The sequence below is a fragment of the Schistocerca serialis genome, chromosome 1, assembly GCF_023864345.2.
Source record: "Schistocerca serialis cubense isolate TAMUIC-IGC-003099 chromosome 1, iqSchSeri2.2, whole genome shotgun sequence".
In the NCBI taxonomy this organism is placed as follows: domain Eukaryota; kingdom Metazoa; phylum Arthropoda; class Insecta; order Orthoptera; family Acrididae; genus Schistocerca; species Schistocerca serialis.
Window position 1 is genome coordinate 229,916,880 of NC_064638.1, and position 21,300 is coordinate 229,938,179.

General features: G+C 42.1%; 1 protein-coding gene across 1 annotated transcript in view; it reads right to left on the reverse strand.

The window, feature by feature from the left end:
- LOC126466514 (uncharacterized) overlaps positions 1–21,300 on the reverse strand; it is a 378,159-nt gene that overhangs the window by 140,310 nt on the left and 216,549 nt on the right. The window lies entirely within an intron of this gene.

Genomic DNA, 21,300 nt, shown 5'->3' on the forward strand with positions numbered 1-21,300 from the left:
CACACACATCCATGCCCGAGGCAGGATTCGAACCTGCGACCGTAGCGGTCACGCGGTTCCAGACTGTAGCGCCTAGAACCGCACGGCCACTCCGGCCGGCAACTCACTGAGTGGCGTTGGCGCTGCGGTCAGCAGTCTCAACGAAATACACAGCCAGTGACGGTCGGCAGTTACGGCTGGCAGTTACTGCCCGCCGCTACGGCGGACAGTCGCAGCGAAATAGTACCTTTAAGGTCCATTTTAACACGGGTAATGTATCACGAAGCAAATGCCGTCCGCACTGGCGGAATGTTACGTGATACCACGTACTTATACGTTTGCGACTATTACAGCGCCATCTATCACAAAGCGAAAAATGTGCTCCAACTAGAACATTCATACTTCTTTACGTACTACACGAATATGTAATAAAAATGGGGGTTCCTATTTAAAAAAAAAACGCAGTTGATATCCGTTTGACCTATGGCAGCGCCATCTAGCGGGCCAACCATATCGCCATCTGGTTTCCCCCTTCAAGCTAGACGAGTTTCGTTCTTTGTAGTTTTTTCGTTTGATGCTTATTTCATGAGATATTTGGCCCGGTCAGTATCAATGGAGAAACCTGTATACGTTGTGAAAAGTAGTGGTCTTTTAACACGAACTTCGATTATACAGGGTATTACAAAAAGGGACGGCCAAACTTTCAGGAAACATTCCTCACACAAAAATAAAGAAAAGGTGTTATGTGGACATGTGTCCGGAAACGCTTAATTTCCATGAGAGATCTTTTTAGTTTCGTCAGTATGTACTGTACGGTATCATGATTTCATACGGGATACTCTACCTGTGCTGCTAGAACATGTGCCTTTACAAGTACAACACAACATGTGGTTCATGCACGATGGAGCTCCTGCACATTTCAGTCGAAGTGTTCCTACGCTTCTCAACAACAGATTCGGTGACCGATGGATTGGTGGAGGCGGACCAATTCCATGGCCTCCACGCTCTTCTGACCTCAACCCTCTTGACTTTCATTTATGGGGGCATTTGAAAGCTCTTTTCTACGCAACCCCGGTACCAAATGTAGAGACTCTTCGTGCTCGTATTGTGGACGGCTGTGATACAATACGCCATTCTCCAGGGCTTCATCAACGCATCAGGGATTCCATGCGACGGAGGGTGGATGCATGTATCCTCGCTAACGGAGGACATTTTGAACATTTCCTGTAACAAAGTGTTTGAAGTCACGCTGTTACGTTCTGTTGCTGTGTGTTTCCATTCCATGATTAATGTGATGTGAAGAGAAGTAATAAAATGAACTCTAACATGGAAAGTAAGCGTTTCCGGACACATATCCACGTAACATATTTTCTTTCTTTGTGTGTGAGGAATGTTTCCTGAAAGTTTGGCCGTACCTTTTTGTAACACCCTGTATATATTGTCAAAAGTAATGATCCTATAATACTACCTTCGGATACGCCGATAGTTCCTTTTACGTCTGAATATTTCTCTCCTACTCTAACATACTCGTCATCGACAGATCGGTAAAACCTTAATACCGTTTTCTTCCGTAAGATCTAATCCCCGATTTATTTGTGCCACAATATTTCTACGTAAGCTGCAATTCATTATTTGATTCTTATTTCCACCCTAATCATGGGGTCTGTTATCTATGATACGCAATTCCCGGAGTAAGTCTCGGTAATGTTTTGTCGGAAGACTACACTAAAGTGACTTGGCCACGTATGGATTGAGGGTGGCGTCCGTTTGGCGGATTTGAGCTTTGGCGCTTGTGACGCCCAGATTACCGCGATGCAGGTAGGCTGGCTTTATTGCCCGCGCTGTCGATGGCGCGCTAAGCCAGTTAAGCCTACCTGATGGATGGAATGCTGTTTGCTCAGTTAACGAGCGTCCCGCCTCTCGCTGACATCAGTGGTACCGGCTGAGAGGATGCGGAGAACGGCGGACAGCAGTGGTTTGAAAGTCACAAAGCGGCGAAAAAGCAGAAGCACAGGCAGCGTACGAATGCTAGTCGGTCAGAAGCGCGTAGTCTGCCATCAGTAGGCTGACAGGGACGTGTGGCAGTGACGCTACTGTCGTTGTAACCGCGCAAGACAAAAACTTCGTCATCCTAAGGAGATATCATGCTAATACCGTGTAACGCCACCTCTGGATTTGATTTCGATCTGAATCCGGTGAGGAAGAGTGTTCTCAAGTTTGTTCTGGTATACTATATCCAACTGAAACCTTTAGGTCCATTAGAGGCATCACATATTGTGGAGTTGTTGACTGCTACGTTCCACCCGCTGTTCCAAAGAGTACCAGAAATTTTCGATGATGTGGCGATTTGCGGGCCACATGAGCTGCGATAAAGTGCCTTAGAGTTCGTCAGACCAGGAATACAGAGGGCATTAGGAGTATAAGGGCAGATATTGTGATTTTTGGTACCTTCAGTCTGTTAATTGTTTTCCCTCTGCGTCTCGTAGTCTTCCCACAAACACGTCGCATAATTTAATATCTGATGTAGTGTGCAAAGGGTGAAATATGAGAATTCTTGACAAAACATGATGTTCCTGCGTAATTAAAAAAGTTCAGACACCCTGTGAAGGATGTGCAAGTAGAAGGTGGAAGATGAAAATGGTTTAACACCAAGGGAGACGTTCAGGAAGTCGGATCGCTTCCCCCATTACTATTCATTACATTTAAGAGCGCAACCTTAAAAGAAATGAAGAAAATAAAAAATGAAGACATCTATACTTTTGCTGATGACATCGGCGTTTGGAGAGAGACGGAAATGGAGGTTCACAGGAGACTAGCTACAGAAATAAAAAATTTAAAGAATTCGAGTTGACTGAGTAAGAGCGACAATGTAGATGAGCAGATACCCACGCTTTGTAACATCATACTGGAAGATAGAAGACTGAATGTATGAAAAGTTTCTATTATCTGAGATGTGTCATATTAAGTGATGGAAGTGTCAAATTAGAAATTTTAAGCAGAGTAGCCAAAGAATCCACCTTTATATAAAGTATGAAACCTAATTTGCGACAAGGGAGTCCCTCTAAGAGCTAAACAGACAACCTATAAAACCTATCTCCTGCCAATCATGACGTACATTGTGAGAGCTTTACCATAAACAAGAGAGAAGAGAGTCGAATACAACCATGTGAGAGGAAGTTTCTTATGTCAGCTTCACAGAACACCAAGAGAGAGGGAGTCAGGAACGAATATGTAAGGAGACACCTGCAGGGCCGGCCGGTGCGGCCGAGGGGTTCTAGGCGCTTCAGTCTGGAACCGCGCGACCGCAACGGTCGCAGGTTCGAATCCTGCCTCGGGCATGGATGTGTGTGATGTCCTTAGGTTAGTAAGGTTTAAGTAGTTCTAAGTTTTAGGGGACTGATGACCTCAGATGTTAAGTCCCATAGTGCTCAGAACCATTTGAACCATTTGAAGACCTGGAGGTAACCTTGACCATTGAGGAAAGAACGAGTACTGCGAGACTGAAGTGGTTAGCTCATGTCAAGCGAATGTAAACGACTCGAACTCAACGTCAGTTTTTGTAGATGAACTTACCAGGAAAAAGGCCGATTGTGCGGCCTAGGAAAAGATGGGCAGAACAGGTTCATGGTCTCAAGAAGAGAGGCAAATCGTTCAGGAAGTTCTTAACCAGCTGGCTGGAAGAAAATGCTGATGATGATATTTTTTGTACAGTCGTAGCTGCACCTGTAAGTGGACTACGCATGTCAATGTAGACTAATCATTTTGCGTCCACGCGTCCCCACTTCAATACCTGACTTGCTGCACAGAGAAGATAAGCACTAATGGCTTCTCTTGCCACATTTACTTCGAAGTACTAACCAACCTAGAACGATACTTGTCATAATAGCCAAACTTATTAGTCCAAATAAAGTAAATACTGATGTCCTGAGTCACCATGAACCTATATCTTGACGGGAGTGTCCACAACATACTCATTATTTATGTAGAAGAAAAAGCAACATTTGGTCACCGAAAATCTTGAAATAAACCTGAATGAGTGGTACCACGGCATGGTACGAAGAAGATCTCTAAAACACCACAGTACGATCTTCGGATTGAACTGCATCCTCCTCCTGCCGATTACACTTCCCATTGGGCTTTCGGTGCAGTGGACATCTTGTATTATTTGAAAAGAGGTAAAGTCGTGAGACGTCAGACCATACTATACGCAACCAGTCATCTAGTGTCCATTTTATGTGTTTTTTGTGCCACTGAAGACGTGGAGCCTTACGTGCAGCTACGAGCAATGGCCATTTGCGAGGCACTCCACCCACATGTCCATTGCAAGCAGTTGGCTTCGCAATATTCGCTCGGAAACTGACAGAGACAGACCTGCATTCATCAACAGCGACATCCACCATTCACCATACTCCGGACTTAAGTCTTTGTAAGTCTGATTTGATTCCGAAGATGAAGGAAGCACTTCGTGGCATTCGCTTCAGAACTGTTCCACAGATTCGACAGGCAGAAGGCCGCTCCATTCGCACCTTCAAAAGAACAGGCTCTGCTAACGGTATACTACGCCTTCCACATCGCTGGCAACGGGTTCTACAAAACGCTGGTGACTACTTTGAAGGACAGTAACAGGTGCAAACTCTTTTGTGTCGGCTGTGAATAAATAGTTGCCACTATTTAAGTTCCAACCCCAGTATGTGCACTGCCTGACCTGAACTGATTTACCGAACGTAAGTGGAAACGATTGAAAGACACAGCGTTCCCCTCCTTTACAAGCTCGTGTGACCATGATTTTCTTGACAGTGTTCACAATAATTGTAGCGCGTGGTAAAATGCTGATAATTGTGAGTGCACACATCGATTTTACAAGGTCTCGTGTCAATGTGACTGCCGCCTATGTTCGACGTCAGACTGCAATAACCACTCACAGACGACAGATGGCAGTACTAGCAGTGGATGGTATCCAAGGCGGGTCCACGGGACGCAGAAACTGTGCAGTCGAAGCTGTAATGTGGAAACGGAGCGATTTATCTTCCAAAAGAGCTTGATCATTGGCTTTTGGGGCGAGGGTAGTAGCATTTCCAAAACATCTAAGTTTGTAAACTGTTCGTGTGCTGCTATGGTTAAAATATAGCCTATCGTGCATGGTAAAATGGCGCTACCCAAAGGCAGCGCCGAGGCAACTGTGGTGCACCACAAGCGTTAGATGACAGGGGTGCACGACGCCTCCTGAGCTGTGTACAAGCGAACAGATGTGCAACTGTTGAGCAGGTGGTGGCCCAGATGAGCCAACAGGCTATCAAAAGCGTCTCCTCAACGACACTGAGGTCTCTGCTGCAGGAGTCAACTGTTCAGCAAGTGGCTGCCCAGATGAGCCAAGGGGATACCAACAGCGTCTCCTCAACGACACTGAGGCCTCTGCTGCAGGAGTCAACTGCTGAGCAAGTGGCCGCCCAGATGAGCCAAGGGGCTACCAACAGCGTCTCCTCAACGACACTGAGGCCTCTGCTGCAAGAGTCAACTGTTGAGCAAGTGGCCGCCCAGATGAGCCAAGGGGCTACCAACAGCGTCTCCTCAACGACACTGAGGCCTCTGCTGCAGGAGTCAACTGTTGAGCAAGTGGCCGCCCAGATGAGCCAAGGGGCTCCTCAACGACACTGAGGCCTCTGCTGCAAGAGTCAACTGTTGAGCAAGTGGCCGCCCAGATGAGCCAAGGGGCTACCAACAGTGTCTCCTCAACGACACTGATGTCTCTGTTGCAGAAGTCAACTGTTGAGCAAGTGGCCACCCAGATGAGCCAAGGGGCTACCAACAGCGTCTCCTCAACGACACTGAGGCCTCTGCTGCAGGAGTCTGGTTCAAACACCCATGCTGACTGCTGTTCATTGGGAAGGGTGGTATTTGCACGCTAGTATCGCAACTGTATGTCCACTATCGACAGGTGGCCTTTTCAGATGAATCAGCTTTTATGCTCCATAAGACTGATGGCTGTTGGTGTGTACGGCGTGAAACCTCTGAAAGCAAACATTCTACAACCATCGTCGGAAGGATTAAGACTGGAGGTTATTCTGTGGTGGATCTCACCATTCAGGAAGGCACAGGGACTCAGTACAAGTACGCATCTAGCCTTGGGACCATGTCCAACCCAACATGCAGTTTGTTTTTCCTCATCGCGATGGCATCTACCAACAGGACAAAGCTATCTGTCACGCAGCCCGCTGAGCACGTGAGTGGTTCGAAGAGCAGCTAAATTAGTTAATCGTACTCCTCTAGCCACCAAACTTCCCGGATTTAAGCCCAATCGAGAATCTGTGGGACCACTAAATCGAGCTGTCTGCGCCATGGATTCTCAACCGAGAATCCTAGCGCAGCTCGCCACGACACTGGAGTCCGCATGGCACAGTTGGTGCCTTCCAGAGCCTTATTGACCCTCTTCCTGCCAGTGATGGACTGCGCGGCTGATCCCGGCGGAGGTTCGAGTCCTCCCTCGGGCATGGTTGTGTGTGTTTGTCCTTAGGATAATTTAGGTTAAGCAGTGTGTAAGCTTAGGGACTGATGACCTTAGCAGTTAAGTTCCATAAGATTTCACACACACACTTTCTTCCTGCACGTCTCGCAGCGGTCCATTCTGGAAAAGCTGGTTATTCATGCTCTTGACAGGTGGTCGCAGTAATGTGACTGTAGAGCATATATTGCATAAATTATGAAGTTGGCATACTTGTGAGAGCTCATCAAGTCAATTACATGTCTCATTTATCCATTAAATTGTTGAATGTATGCTTTTCTTCTTTTTCGTTAGTGTTTAGCGTGTTTAGCTGCTTAAAACCGCCTATAAATCATACTCAGGGAGGCTGGTACACCAGTCACAGTCATTAATCCACCGCGTGGATTTAATTCGGGTGTGTCTCAACCTGTCTCGCAAACTAGCGCGCTGCGTGTTTAGCTGCGGGGTCCGTTGTAATCAAGTTTTGGCAAATTTCTTTTTTATTTAACTTTGTTGTCCGATGCCCTTTACGTCACCGCAGTCGTTAGCTACGCAAGGGAGGGCAGCTGTGTGTGCCACCTGTGTGTACTGTGTAAACGTTATACGTGGGTTCGTATTTTAACTCTTTGTGTATCACATTTTCTTAGGAAAAAAAAGGGGAATAACTCAGTATTTGCCTAAAACCGCATAAAAATCACACTCAGGGAGGCTGGCGCACCAGTCACAGTCATTAATCCGCCGCGTGGATTTAATTTGGGTGTGTCTCAACCTGCCTCGCAAGCTAGAGCGGTGCGTCTGCGCTATATGAACAGATGGATGTGTGCTTTTTCAAAGGTAATGTTGGTCTATCGATAAATAAATGAAGGAATACTGGATTGTAGTTTTCTCTGCATTACAATTCCTTCTGCATGACCAGTTCAACTAACAGTAGACTACGCAATTTTTTTAAAAATGAATAAAGGATAAGTAAAATGTGTACTGCTCCTCACTTGCCAGAGTCTTTTGAAAACAGACGTTGTGATTAATCGGCGCTTACATGTGGGAAGATGAACTGAATCCCTCCTCCGCTACTCCTCCTTTGGTGCTGCCATTAATACCATTTCATTTCTCTTCTTCCTGACTCGCATCTCTGAATTAATTTTGTTCTGATTTGTCTATAATTTATTTAATTTTTCCCTCATTTCCTTTTTTTTCTCGGTGTTTAAGTCATGGTCAGTAGAATTATTAATAATAAGGTCATACTGAAAAATTGGACCAAACGTTATTTTGGAGCTGAAGCAGCTAATCTGTTCTGCACGAACTGTGTATCCAGTATCGCCGTATTTCAAACTGTTTGCATTCCATCAACTTTATTGATCGTAAAACAATCTGTGGTACGTTGAAAGCGAGGGTGGCAGCAAATGAACTCACCGCCTTCCCCGAACCCAGGATCCTCGACTGCTTCAACTTCCTGTGTACACTGAACAGCCAAAACATTATAAACACTGCCCACTGCAACTTTGGATGTCACCTGGCGACATTACCGGCTCGTGACGCGGTAATAAAAGTAAGTAGGCGGAGTAGACAAGGACGGGAGATCACCCTAGCGAAGATATGGGCTGCAAACAGGGAAGTCCATTGAGATAAGCGACTTTGACAAAGGGCAGATTATTATTACGCAGAGCCTGTGAACGATATCTCGAAACAGCGAAGCTGGTCGAACGTTCACGCGCAACTCTCGTGAGGATTTACGGAAAGAGGCACTAGGCGCTAGGCGCTAAATGGTTGGACGTCCACGACTCTTCATAGAACGTGGGTTTCGGAGGCTTGTGTGCTCGGTAAAGTAGGATAGATGATGATCTGTGGCATCTCTGCCGAAGGAGCACAATTCTGGTGCACGCACAATTGTTTCGGAGGACACCGCTCATCATACATTGTTGAATATAGAGCTCCGCAGCAGACCACCCTTACGTGTTCACATGTTGACCCAACGACAACGTTAGTTACGTTTGCAGTGGGCACGGGACAATCGGGATTCGACAGTGATCAGTGGAAACGTGTCGGCTCTTCAGGTGAACCACATTTTTGCTACACTAGGTCGATGAATATCTTCACAAACGCCATCATCGAAATGAATGGCAGCTCGAAACGCGCAGTGCGATAACTAAGCAGTCTGATGGGAGCAGTATATTCTTTGAGAGACATTCTCCTGCGTTTGCATGGGACCTATGGTAGTAATCGAAGATACGCTGACAGCTGCGAACCACCTGAATCTCTTCATGCTTGATGTCTTCCCTGACTGTGATGTCATCTTCCAGCAGTATAGCTGTTCGTGTCTCGGCGCCAGAAACGTGTTACAGCGGTTTGAGGGGCACTGTTGTAAAGTCATGTTGAAGTCTCGGCGACCAGATTCGCCTAATGTAAATCCTATGGAACACATCTGGGTTGCTATCTGGAGCCATAACCGCGTACACAAATCAGCGGCCTGTTATTTACGCAAATTACACGACCTGTTCATAGATTTCTAATGCCACATACCTCCACAAACCTACAAACAATCTGTCGGATCCCTGGCACGCAAATGGAATTGCGTTCCAAAGACGGACAAACAAGCTGTTAAGCATGTGGTCATAATGTTCGGGCTCATCAGTGTATCTATCCCTCAGAGATTGTGTAGATGATGTTAAGCATGTAGCAGCGCTACTACATAGTTAGTACATAATAGTAGGCTACCCTCTGCTACGCGCTTCAGAGTGATACCCTCAATATAAATGTAAATTCATCGTATCTTTGAGAAGTCTGTTACTGCTGCGGTTCTGGGCAATAACACATAACGACCGAGAACAGGTCGTTCAGAATTCAGCGAAGTGGAACAGTCTGGAAGTGTGTATTCCAAACACAACAGCGTGGCCAATGTTGATACGTGACATTAGGTTATGACCGTATAACATTCGGTCATACAGTAGCTTACAACGGAGAGACTATGTTTTTCTCATGTGGACACGTGAACTGACGGAGAAATTTTAGGTTGCGGAGAAAACACTCTTCTTACGTTAGCATGAACTGTGCATCGTTAGTAATGAATGGGAGCATGCTTAGTGACAAATGGCCGTGTGATTCGCCCATAATTTTTGTAATAAGGTTAGTCATCTATCTACAGATGTTGAAGCAGATTGCTCTCGATGAATAGGCATCAGAGACGGCATTGCTGGCCAAGGCATTACGGTATATTGATAATTTTTGCTTATTGACCGTCTGACAGCAACTGAATAAAACACAATTTTAGTGCCATACGCGTTTCGCCCTTATTTTCTGCAAGGCGTTATCAGTGGCAGATTGCGTGGACATTTTCTTACATATTACGTTCCTGTTGCATTTTTGGTGTTGTTGTTCTTCTTATGAATGCCAATTTGCGGTTTTTTCCAACATTCCACAGCACTATGAACTGAACGATTGTTTCAATCCAATGTTTTGGTATCTGTTGCTTATTATGCAGAGTCTGTGTTTTATTCAGTTGCTATCAGACGGTCCATAAGTAAAAATTATCAATATACCGTAATATTACACGTAACTGAGGAAGACAGGACTACAAAAGTTGAAGATGGCCGAGGCATGCCTGCTAGTACGAAACATTGATCTTTATCTTAGCAAGAAATTTTCAAGAATGCATGTTTGGAGAGCAGCACTGTAACATAGTGAATTAAGGATTGTGGTAAAGCCGGAAAAAAGAGAATCTAACCGTTTGAGATGTGGTGTCGTAGAAGGATGTTGCAAAATAAGTGGGCTGATAAGACGAGGAACGAGGAAATTCTCCACAGAATCAGCGAAGAGAGGAACATATGGAAAACACTGACGAGAAGAAGAGACAGAATAATGGGGCGTGTTTCAATGTTTCAGAAATAACTTCCATGGTATTAGAGACAGCCGTAGAAGTTTAACTGTGTAGCGGAAGGCAGACTGTGGAATATATATAGCAAATTTGAGACAACGAGGTTGGCGCAGGAGAGAAATTCATGGCGAGCCGCATCGAAATCGTCAGAAACCTGATGGCAAAGAAAAGAGATTTACCTTTAACCGATCACGATAAACTAAATCGGAAAAAGCAGGCAGGGTCTTTGGCAGAATCCTAAAAAAGAAAAAGGATAGCGATCCTTTGGGTCCCATATGAAGTACTAGTAAATAGAGGAAATACGAGACGAACAAGAGCAGCGCTTTTCTTCACCGAATTACCAAAGGGATGCTCATCCAATTCCATTGGCAGGCATTACAAGAGTGTAACGGATATATTTACTTTAAAATTCCGAGAGTTTCTCACGATGGACAGTATATCTCCGAGATTAATAACCATATAGTTGTCCGCAGGTTCATATGCCGTCCAAAATTGGGCCACAGTCACTTCCGAATGCTCCGCAAATCTGGATTTCACATGATTCGAGCAATTGGCTAAAAGGAGACCCATAAGGAGGCCCATTTCAAATTCTGTCAGATGCTGATATGGCTGTCTCACATGAATAAGACGTGATGGGTGTCGCATTGTCCTGTTGGAATTACCGAAGTCCGTCGGTATGCACAATGCACATGAATGGATGCAGGTGATTAGACAGGATTCTTTCGTAAGTGTCACTTGTCTGAGTCATATCTAGATGTATGAGGGGGCCCATATCACTCCAACTGCAAGCACCCCACACCATTACAGAGCCTCCACCAGCTTCAACAGTCCCCTGGTGACATGTAGGGTCCATGGATTCATGAGGTTGTCTCCATACGTGTACACATCCATCTGTTCGATGCAATTTGAAAAGAGACTCGTGCAACAAGCAACATGTTTTCAGTCATCAACAGTCCGTCGGTGTTGATGAGTCCAGACCAGGCATAAAGCTATGTGGCGCGCAGTCATCAAGGGTACACCACGTTCAAGCTGACTTAAATCTTGAAAACCTGCCATTGTAGCAGCAGCAACCGCTCCAACAACTGCACCAGACACTTGTTGTCTTATATAGCCGTTGTCGACCGCAGCGGCGTGTACTGCCCATTTACATATCTCTGTGTTTGAATATGCATGCCTATAGAAGTTTCTTTCGCGCTTCATTGTATATAGTAGAGTAGGAAGCACTATTATCTCAAAAATATAAAAAAAGGTGATTCACGTAACCTAGGAAAGGAACAGTACAATTTCATTATTAAAGTTATAACTATAAACACAAGAAAATTTGAATGACGAGCAAATAAATAATCTGGACCTATCACAGTAATTTTAGTGGAGCAAATGCGAAAAAAATAAAAGAAACTGAAAGAGAAATAGTCAATCAAATATGACATAGGGATATACATAATCATATTCAGATCAGCATATGGATGTACAAAAATAATAAGAATCGGACCAGACAGAAACACGAAGCATTGAAACAATCGCCAAGAATAATTTAGTAGACAAAGAAGACTCAAAAGTCATTATAAATAGACAATTTTTTTACACAAAAATAAGCCAAAAGAATTTTAAATAATCAATATCATGACAACAGAGTACAGAAAATAAGGAGGCCTAAATGCCTTCAAAACCGAAAAAACTAAAGAAAACACAAGGTAAATATTGATAAATTCTTTGTCTGTATTTTCAGACCTTGAATCCAATGTTTTTCCAGGAGAGCTGATATGAGAACACACGATTTTGCTACTAGAACGTTGACTATATAGTTCCCTCTGCGCTGTGGAGTGTGATACAAGTTCAAAAAGAGCTCCGTCCTCCATTACGCTGATGGAGCACCAGCGAGCATCAAGCGAGATCCGTTGCGTCAGCCTTGCATATTAAAGGGATCGTTCTGGAGGAGCAGCGAGATGGACAATTCGCTGTAGGTGTACCAGCCGTAGAGGAACATGTGCCGATATGCTAGAAAACAGAACGTGACTTTAGGCGAGTTTTGATAAATACATGATGAGGTGAATTCGCACGTAAAGGCCATTCTTATTTCCAAAACGATTTTCCGCTGAAACTGAGTGATGCATGCGCACTGTATTAGTGTGTCTCAAGTATTTTATGTGAACGTACAAGAACGTAGGCGAGTATGAACAATAACTCAGTTTCCTCTACAAAGTAGCAGGTGCAAGTTTGTTGAAAGACAGAGCAACGGACAATCCTGTGAAAAACTGCTGCTGAATAGTCTAATAGGATCAGTACCCAGCTAACAGCAAAGCATGAAAGTTTCAGTTGCAGCATCAGGTTCATATATTTTGTGAAATTCAGAGTTCACGGGTTGTGTGACTTGCAGATTGTGTCTGAGATCGCTACTTGAAGTAATAGATACCAACAATCAGTACTGTAAATTATTTAAAGAAAATGTAGTTCAAGCTGCCACTCTACTCACCTTAATAATCGGATGTGCCTCATGCTACTTACCATCGGTAAAACTGAGACTGTTTTTACTGTCGCAGCATCTCGTCTAATTGATGAAGTAAAATGAAACTCTCTGTATCAGAGCAGCATCATGGAGAATTTGTAGGAGTCACTAAGTTGCAACTGTACGTCAACTTTTGACACTGACAATAATTTTATTTGACAAACCTGAAACTAAAATTTCAGAAATAAATCGTTCTAATGCCAAGTAATGTACGAGCTAGTAGGATCTACTTTTCATCTATAGGACATAATCTGATCGTCTGAAAGACTGCAACCAACCTCTCATTCAATATTAAACAGGAACGTTTAAGAGACGTACAAGTGAAGCACTTTTATTATTGAGCGAAAATGTGAACTGTTTGCACTTGGAACAACAGAAAAAAGAACAATTCGTCGGTAATTAGAGTACAACTACAGAAGTCCGCAAGGAATCCACAGACCAAATAGGAAGAGACTAATTTGGAGCAGAAAACTTTTATGAAATCACCCAGTGGCTATTAAAGGGGATATTATACATATCTTACTATCTCATACCAGCATTTTCTCATCTTCGTGACTGCAGAACGAAAGTCCTCGACATTTCTTTCTGTGTATGCTAAGTGTCGTCTTTCCTTTCAATTTTTGGCATTCAGTGCTGCTTCCAGAACGGAGCTAATTATTCTTGAGTTCCTCTTGTTTTGACAAGGGAATTCGACAGACTTCCTTCCTTGCCCGTTGTTTAAGGCATCTCTTGTTTTCCCATTTTTTTTATTTCCACTTAATTTTAACAGTTCTTTTTATCATCTTATAATGTTTTAAATTTCATCTCCTCTGATTTCTTGACATTCCATATTTCATGTCCACACAAGCTGTGCTCCATAGGTTATATTTTAGAAATGCCTTCCTAATTTCCTTGCCAATATTTGATACCTATGCAACTATTTTGAAGCTTATTTCATATCCTTCAAATGTTTTCTTTGATTTGCCCTTCACTTACTAATATGAACATGGTGTTAAGATTAAAAAGAAGTCATTGAGTTAACATGTCATATAATTGATGCAATTTGATTATACGTAACGTACAGGTGCGAAAAAATACAGTGTCTGCCGCTCACGTTCCCTGTTTGATTGTCGATCATAACGCAAAACGGTATTGCATGTGTGCTTAGAAATCAATTAGTTAGGGAACCTGTGTTGATAACCTCTAAGTAATGAGCAGCATGATATTTGTCCGAGAAAAAAAGACCATCAATACTTTGCTAACTGTTTTTATTCTCCATTTTCAAAGCGTCTATAAGAGAAATACATTAATGGGTATCAGAAAAGAAATATTGGCACAGTTACATAACCTAAAAACGGAAGAAGCAAGCACTAAGTGAAAAAACATTGATAAAATGCATGAGAAACACATCGAAAAAAACGAAGAGAGGTAGAAGTCACTAAAATACCTGTAACACATTCTTGGGTAAAACGGAACTGAATCCATGGATACAAAATATCTGGTCTACATTACTTGATGACTGTACACAGCGAAGTATTAGGTGAAGAAGATCGCCAGATGGCAATATTATACGATGTTTACGAAAAGTATTTGTTTTGAAATACAGAAGTACTGATACAATTGATTGTATCAGTGTTGATGGAATGCTGAGAGGTATTTTAGGCCACAATCCTCAGATGAGCATTATATGATATATCCATGCTGTCCTACATACTTATTCTTGAGACATTGATTACATAATGGTTTGTATCACTAATCTGTTGCACCAATAGAGGTGACGGTGGTGAATACACTTTAATTTGTTGTTATTTTAAGTCAGTACAAACGAATACCTGATTGGTTACTTGAGTAATGCCATAGCTGATTTTGTCGTCAATGCTCTATCTGTAATAAACTAAATGCGACGGGACTTGGAACAAGAAGCTCCCTTTTTATTTATTGCTTCTACTTTTGCAACAATTCTATGTACAGAGATATTTATATATCACGTAGCGATCTTCTTTAATGACCACGTTATCGAAGGAATGTAAACCCTAATCTTCCTTGTATCTCCTTGTAGTACATATACAGTACAGCACCAACACCTCATACAACAAGTAAAATGTATTAATTATATCAATGAAAAAGTTTAATTGCATCAAAGTTGCAAGTAAGTTAAAAATAATTGTTACTTTCTAATTACAAACCTAATAACTAAAGATATTAGTAGAGTTTCACACCCCAGTCGACCCTAAAATGGTTCAGAGATTCTAAGTTTGCTTAACCACATGAGATCCTTTTTAAATACGCTACTGCTTTGTGCAAGAATACTTAATACATGTCAGCTAGTATGATTTTTGACGTTTCAGCTAATACTGTTATTACGCAGCGAGCATGTTTTTGGTATTGCACGCAGTAGTTCATTTTACGTGCAACAACCATTTTCTCAGGTTCAGCTTGTCGTAAGACAGCGATCAGATCATGTATTAAGTGATATGGACAACATTTTAGAAATATTAAAAATATATAGAATTTTTTCAACACCTTCATTTGTGCAAGCTTCCAGACTTAAAATATATTGTCACCATGCTTTATTTGTTATATCCTTCTTTTCCCTACCGCTTGCTTAGTTTTTACGTATTGCTGGTTATGTAAGTGGAATATTGTTACACAATACCGGTAGATTTTTAATACTACGTTCGCAATGTGCTATAGCTGACAACCTGTGAAGTAGCTTGCACTTTGTGCATGATCACATGATTTGACAGATGTGAATTTTTTAACATTTATCTTGAGATGTATACAAATACACATTCATCTTCTGTAGTTCTGTCCTTAGATACATTACGTTTGGTATTACATTTTATTCACTGATACTTGTCTCTGGAAAATTGTTACATATTGAATACACTTTCTGCCATTTTGCGTGTAACTTTGTAAATTTTGTTTCATCTTAAGGCTGGCATACCAATATACCTATTGCAACGTTTTTATGTATGCATTTATGGATACTAAATTATCTATCTGTATCAATTTATTATTTTATTGAACAGCTAGAAGTTCACTTATTTTAATTACATTTTCATACATTAACGCAATCTTGCGGTGATAATTTTCGTCAGTCTCCTTGCACGAGATGGTTAGAAAATAAAATGGGTGGTGTAATAGATACAGCAAGATATCATTTGTCATTTAAAAGTACATAGTATCAATCAATTGTATCAGTACTTCTGTATTTCAAAACAAATACTTTTCGTAAACATCGTATAATATTGCCATCTGGCGATCTTCTTCACCTAATACTTCGCTGTGTACAGTCATCAAGTAATGTAGACCAGATATTTTGTATCCATGGATTCAGTTCCGTTTTACCCAAGAATGTGTTACAGGTATTTTAGTGACTTCTACCTCTCTTCGTTTTTTTCGATGTGTTTCTCATGCATTTTATCAATGTTTTTTCACTTAGTGCTTGCTTCTTCCGTTTTTAGGTTATGTAACTGTGCCAATATTTCTTTTCTGATACCCATTAATGTATTTCTCTTATAGACGCTTTGAAAATTGCGCGAGTACATAATGCATAAGACAACGTAGAATTAATAGATACAGTGGCCAAGACTAATACTAATTTTTGAGTGCAGTAAAAAATGGTCTCAGCACCTCACAAAGGATTTATGCATTTTGCTGCTGTAATGTGGTTGTTGGCTACGGCAGACCTCTAAACAGTCATCTAAATGTAGAACAACACCACATTTTTTACACTGACACGCGCTTTCACTTCTGTTTTTTTTTCCATGACTGCAGCTGGTCATTTGACGCAACTGGGTTAAGTATTATGTTCATGTGGAACGTTTGAATGTGCTCTTTCTTAATCTCGCAAGATACGAACAGAAATCTTTCGTTAACAACTGATTCCCGCAGAACGATGTTTGAGTCAAGTCTAGGAATTCACGAAAACTGATTCATTCATTGAAGAACACTCAGCACAATGAAGCTGTGGTAATGCACAAAATTGGTACAGGCCCGTATATGGGTGCTAGCTATTTCACGTGGGAAGTTGCGGGTCTGTCTATCCGTGGACGTGAACGTTGTGAGCGAAGTACAGAGAGTCCAAATTGTGACCAAGCCGAAATCCGTTAACACGGCAAAATCAGCAACTCAGCACTATTACAATGTGCAACTATTAAGTTTCATGGCGTATGAGAACTGGTAAATGCAGAGCTGGCTGTTAGAATCTGGATCCATTGTAGAGTCAAAGTCATTTCAGCCAAATTCCAGGCGAATTGGTAGTGTGGAAACGCAGTTGTGAGTATTTAGGACGGGATGTGCACTTCCAGCATTAGCTTAACAACTAAGAAAAACCGTCAGAAAACTTTTGTCAGTATTGGGTTATGAGTAATATTTTTTAATGTAATTTTAGGACAATGTGCGTCAGACAAAAATATGAAGTCCTAGTGTCTGTTTAAGGTGTTAGTTAGTGCGTAGACAAAGTAAAGAGGAGAAATTGCTCGAAATTTACAGTATACTTACGACAGTGATGGTTACAGGGTCACATGCTTGACTGATATCAGTGGTGAAAATCTTGTGATCTGTCATGTGTTGGCAGGGAATTAATGAAACCACAAACAGCTGCTAGTTTCGGGTAAAATGATTTGCTTTACCAAGCGAAAACGAAAGTAGGTCAGCACACAGAACATGAAGAGGAAATATTGAGCAGCGGATCATTAACGTAAGTAGTGATGGAATCGAGAAAAATGAATACAGTGTCTCAAACTATGATTTTATGTTAAGGTGTGATGTCCATATCGACCATACATAAAAAGGAAATGCATCAATTATCATGTTGAAAGTGATTTTGTAAATGGCAGATAACTCACACGTAGGGGTAAAGAAGATCACTGATAGAGAAGGTGGACGTGGTGGATTGCCAGCGATGTCGACCGCGCCCGCTTTCCGAGAAGCCAGAGGCGTCGGCTATTGTTCACGTAACGCAGGTAAGCCGCTTAGCCAGGGGCTGCATGTTACGTGAGCGTCACCAGGACGAAGCTATAAGAACGTTACAAATACGATGCTCCTGTGGATCACGGTTCCAACTACGAGACCATTAGCTAATTTCATTACCGCTGCCTCTATGCCTACCGAATCAACTACACTTTATATTTTTCTCTTAAATTGTAACTAATTAAATCGACCGAAGAAAAGAAACAACATAATGTTTAAATGCGTTTCAACTTTTTCTTGTTATTTGGTTGTATTATTTATTTTTAGCGCCTTTTATTCGGTTTTTAGTTTCTTTACCAAAACGCTTCGCAAGTAAAAGAAACAAATTTTCCCTTTGATTAGCAGCTAACGAATTTTGAAAAGAAACAGATATGTTTTGTTCTGTCATTGTTCATGGTCAAACTTGATTTGTTATAGGTATATGCATATTCTTGAGGTATATGTGTGTTCTGTCACTGTTCACGGTAGGCATTTTTGAGCCAAATTTCAAACGTATGATCAGAATGGAAGATAATTATGGGGTTTCTAGAAAGAGATGCTTTGATTTTCTTGGGCAGTGCATAAGGGGCGATCAAAATGTTTCAGTTTGAAGACATTGCTGCAGCATTTATTCGCAACCAGGCGACATGGCAATGTTGCCGGCCGCTGTGGCCGAGCGTTCTAGGCGCTTCAGTCCGGAACCGCGCTGCTGCTACGGTCGCAGGTTCGAATCCTGCCTCGGGCATGGATGTGTGTGATGTCCTTAGGTTAGTTAGGTTTAAGTAGTTCTACATCCAGGGGACTGATGACCTCAGATGTTAAGTCCCTTAGTGCTTAGAGCCATTTTTGAACCATGGTGACGTGGTGTATAAACATCTATATCTAATCAAGTCCTTAGTGTGGCCTTCGAACGGAAGGTTGTTAAAATCAGGGAAATTCTGAGAATTATTGCCATGCTTTCTGCACACCAACCTTGAAAGTGAGTTGAAAGAGACGATGTGACTGTGGTACGTTCATCCACACGCTGTAATGTCACTTGCGAAATGAACATATATGTAGAAACTTTTGAAAGAAAGTTGCACATGTCGTTCCATAGTACAACAAAAGTTTGGCATTGTCAGGAAATAATACATGTTATGGGTTTCTTGCAACCGCGGTTCTGCTGCGGTACGGTTAGCAGGGAATTAAGATTAAATAAGGCAGAAGAGATAGACAGCGTTCCGTCAGAATTTCTAAAATCACTGAGGGAAGTGGCAACAAAACTACTATTCACGTTTGTGTGTAGAATGGATAATTCTGGCGACAGACCATATGACTTTCGGAAAAATATCATCCTCTCAATTCCGAAGACTGCTAGAGCTGACAAATGCGAGAATTATCGCACAATAAGCTTAACAGCTCATGCATCCAAGTTGCTGACAAGAATAATGTATAGGAGAAAGGAAAAGGAAATTGAGAATGTGTTAGATGCCGATCAGTTTGGTTTTAGGAAAGATAAAGGCACCAGACAGGCAATTCTGACATTGCGGTTGATATTGGAAGCAAGACTAAAGAAAAACGAAGATACGTTCGTAGGATTTGTCAACCTGAAAAATGCGTTCGACAATCTCAATGATGCAAGATGTTCGAAATTCTAAGAAAAATATGGGTAAGCTGTAGGGTAAGACGGATAATGTACAATATGTACAAGATCCAAGAGGGAATAACGAGAGTGGACGACCAAGAACGAAGTGCTCGTATTAAAAAGGGTCTAAGGCAGGGGTGTAGTCTTTCATCCCTACTATTCAATCTGTACATCGAAGAAGCAGTGATGGAAATAAAAGGAAGGTTCAGGAGTGGAATTAAAATTCAAGATGAAAGGATATCAATGAATCGATGCGCTGATGATATTGCTATCCTGAGTGCAATTGGAGACGAATTACATGGTATAGTGAATGAAATGAACAATTTAATGAGTACAGGATATGGATTGAGAGTAAAACGAAGAAAGACGAAATTAATGAGAAGTAGCAGAAATGAGAACAGCGGGAAACTTAACATTAGGATTGGTGGTCACAAAGAAGATCCAGTTAAGGACTTCTACTACCTAGGCAGCAAAATAACCAATGACAGACGGAGCAAGAAGGACATCGAAAGCAGACTATCACTGCCAGAAAGGGCATTGTTAGCCAAGAGAAATGTGCTAGTGCCAAGCACAGGTCTCAGTTTGAGGAAGAAATTTCTGAGAATACGTTTGGAGCACAGCGTTGTATGTTAGTGAAACATGTACTGTGGGAAAACCAGAACAGAAGAGACTCGAAGAATTTAAGATGTGGTGCTACAGGCAAATGTTGAAAACCAGGTGGACTGATAAGGTAAGAAAAGAGGAGGTTCTATGCAGTATCGGAGAGGAAAGGGATTTGTGGGAAACATTGACAAGGAGAAGGGACAGGATGATAAGACATCTGTTAAGACATCAGGGAACGACTTCCATTGTACTATAAGGAGCTGTAAAGGGCAAAAGCTGCAGAGGAAGACAGACAGGAATACATCCAGCAAATAATGGTGGACATATGTTGCAAATGCTACTCTGAGATGAAGAGCCTGGCACAGGAGAGGAATTCGTGGCGGGCCGCATAAAACCAGTCAGAAGAGTGAAGACTCGAAAAAAAAAAAAAGAAAAGAAACAACAGAGTGGGAGTGAGAAAGGGTAGAAACTGGAAACATAAGCCCCAGATGAAGTTCGCGGGACATTACGATTTTTGTGGACAAAACGTCTAAACTACATAGACATTCACCGTGAAGTCCCAGCGGTATGTGGGTCAAATACAGTGTGGCGTCCAGCCGTAGAGGAATGGTGCTGACAGTTTGACCAACGCCAACAAGATAGGAAGGAAGGCTATCGACATCGACCGCAGACACCAATGTCCAGCCAATCGAGGAACTGATTTGCAGCAATTTCAGATTGTCCAACTATGAGGAGCCGGTCGGGGTGGCCGAGTGTTTCTAGGAGCTACAGTCTGGAACCGCGCTACCGGTTCGATTGTAGGTTCGAATCCTGCCTCGGGCATGGGAGTGTATGATGTCCTTAGGTTAGTTAGGTTTAAGTAGTTTTAAGTTCTAGGGGACTGATGACCTCAGAAGTTAAGTCCCATAGTGCTCAGAGCCATTTGAACCATCTGAATTATGGGGACGTTTACACAATGGTTGTCAAATGGCTCCGCGTCCAAGGAATTCTATCGACGTGGCACTGAATAATGGGCAGAACATTCTGACTATTGTTTAAAGATACTTGGTAACCACACTGAAAAATAGTACCATGTATCTACGTCACATTGAAATTTAATGCAGCAGTCAATAAAAGTTATAAATATACTTTTTAATTTATTTTCTATTGTTCCTTTGTAAACGTAGATGGTGGTCTGAAAGACAAGAGCTGTTATTGCATCTTAATTAAGGGCAGAAGTAAGGCCCTCTCTCCATTATAGAAGACATTGTCGAATGATTGGCTGTGAGGTTTATTGTCAGGTCACCTGGAACTGTCGATGTCTGACG